A 2,655-nucleotide genomic window follows, 5' to 3' on the forward strand; every position below is an offset into this window, starting at 1 on the left:
CAGAGGCAGCATCGATCGGCTTCAGTTAGCAGCAGTAGCGAAGGAATCGCTCGATCGGGTTCAGTTAACAGCCATCGATCGATCGCTCGGGTTCAGTAACGCGTAGCCTGCAGTGCAATCGCTCGGGTTCAGTTAGAGCCCAACGCCTCGCTCAGGTTCAGTTAGAGCCAACGCCTCGCACACACGCGCGTGCGTGTATGAGAGAAACGCGCATCGCTCGGCCCCCGACCTCCCACCATAACCGGGAACTCCCCGAAATTTTCCTCGCCCTCGCTTCTACCACGGTTTTTTCCGTCATGGACGGCCCAAAGAATGTCATGCAGCTGCGTCTCCGGCCCGCCCAGGATGAAAAGCCCATTTTCTGTCATGATTTTTTGTCATAGAAGTAGGAGCCCACCACATCTATGATGATACCGGGTTTTGTCACAGTTATCGTCATAGAAGTGTCATATGTATGACAGAAAAAAAATTCGTTCGTCCCAAAATGTGACGGATGTGTCTTTTTTTTGTAGTGGATGTTCCGGGGCGACGCTGACCGTTTCACGCGGGAAGCGCACGCCAGCAAGGGAGGGGGTTGGGTCGGCCAGGGCGGTCAGACGCGGGCGTGGTGGTGGTATTGGTTTTGAACCGTTTCAGGTGTAGTACTGGTAGTTTGCAAAACTACTCAATCATTGCACTCAGTTTCCTAAGATATTGTGGTAAAAAATGTTACTCCACAGCCCGCTTCCCTTCTCCTTCCTCTTCCACCGCCCGCGCACGTCCGCGGGAAGCGATCGGTCAACCCTTATATAGGAGTGCTAGCACAAAAAGATGCATGCATGACCACTAAAATTTCCAGATTAAACCGCCGCTCCGGCGGGAGTATGGCATATGTCGTTACCTTCGGCCGAGCCATGGCTACCGAGCGACGGCGACCAGAGAAGAGGCTGCGGGAGGGGAATGAATGCAGCTACTGTTTGGGTTCGGCACCCGTCTTAAATAAATGTGCACCATCACGTGTACCCGCGGGTGCACAAATTGTAACATACGTGTCTGCTTAAGTGGGCGTCACGTAACTGTTGTGTGTGAGAGATTCTGAGAGACGGAGTGCGTGTGTGCGACTCTACTCTTCGGACATGTACTCAACCTTTTGCATCAGGATATAAGTATAATAGTATTACACTTTAGCTAGTGATTTACGTGGCCATGTTAACGTGGTTGTGTAAAAAAATGTCACTTCCTGCTCGTGATTTGTGTTATATAATTACTAGCAAGATGCTCGTGCATTGAACGGAACATCAATATGCATTTTTTTTACAAAACACCTGTTGTGATTGACCCATGCAGGAGTAATCCCATGTGTAAAAAACTAACGATATCTTGAGAATTTTATCGGAAAACTGGTATCTCGAGAATTTCATCAAAAAAATGAAAGATGAGAAATAAGGTGAGGAGGAGTGGAGCGTGGTGGTGACTGGGCGGAGGCATGGGGATGGACGGCGCCGGCAGGCGGCAGCGGCCACTGAGGGAGTCCTGGATTATGGGGTCCTCGGGTGTCCGGGCTAACTGATATGGGTCGGACTGATGGGCCGTGAAGATACAAGACAGACGACCCTCCCTCGTGTCCGGATGGGACTCTCCTTTGCGTGGATGGCAAGTTTGGTGTTCGGATCTATAGATTCCTACTCTGTAAACCGACTCTGTACAAACCCTAGGTCCCTCCGGTGTCTATATAAACCAGAGGGATTAGTTCATAGAGGCAATGACAAATCATACAGGCTAGACTTCTAGGGTTTAGCCATTACGATCTCGAGGTAGATCAAGTCTTGTAACCTTCATATTCATCAAGATCAATCAAGCAGGAAGTAGGGTATTACCTCCATTAAGAGGGCCCGAATCTGGGTAAAACATCATGTCCCCCGTCTCCTGTTACCATCGACCTTAGACGCACAGTTCGGGACCCCCTACCCGAGATCTGTCGGTTTTGAAACCGACATTGGTGCTTTCATTGAGAGTTGCACTGTGTCGGCAGCAGAAGGATCGATGGCTCATCCGATCATCAACAACAACGCTTCTTCCAGGGATACTTTCCTCCCCGGTCAGCTTTTCGTGTTCGGTGGCTTCACGCTGCATGCCAACTCGACTGGCCACCTCGAACAGATCGACAGTTTTGGCCCTGGTCGTCAGATCGGCTTTGGAAACTTGAACTACGTCGCCAATATCCGTGGAGACTTGATCTTCGAAGGGTTCACGACCTTAAACACCGCCCTGGTCATAGAACCAGAGAAATCTGTCGAGTCCGAAGACGGGAGTCTAGAACCCACCGGGCTTTTCGCTATCAAGAAGCTCACGACCAGAAGCCCGGAGTCGACGATGTTATCGTCAGGCCCGGATACCGACCGGGTTCCCCTATCATGGAAAAGCCGGATTCGACTCCGGACACTAATTTCGAGCTCCACGAATCTATGGCAAGTGAGCACGGCCAAGAGGCGTTCGCCCGGCCTAGCGCCGAAGATCCTTGCCTCCCTGTCCAACCCTCGCCCTTAAGCGAGGCTCTGGATTTAATGCGATCCCTCGCTATTGCAGAGGAGCCACTTCCGAACTACGCCCAGCCCGGACTAGGGACTGAGAGCGGGGAATTTTATGTCCCACCCACCACCCACTTCATAGCCACGG

This window comes from Triticum aestivum, chromosome 2D (assembly GCF_018294505.1).
Source record: "Triticum aestivum cultivar Chinese Spring chromosome 2D, IWGSC CS RefSeq v2.1, whole genome shotgun sequence".
NCBI classification, from domain to species: Eukaryota; Viridiplantae; Streptophyta; class Magnoliopsida; order Poales; family Poaceae; genus Triticum; species Triticum aestivum.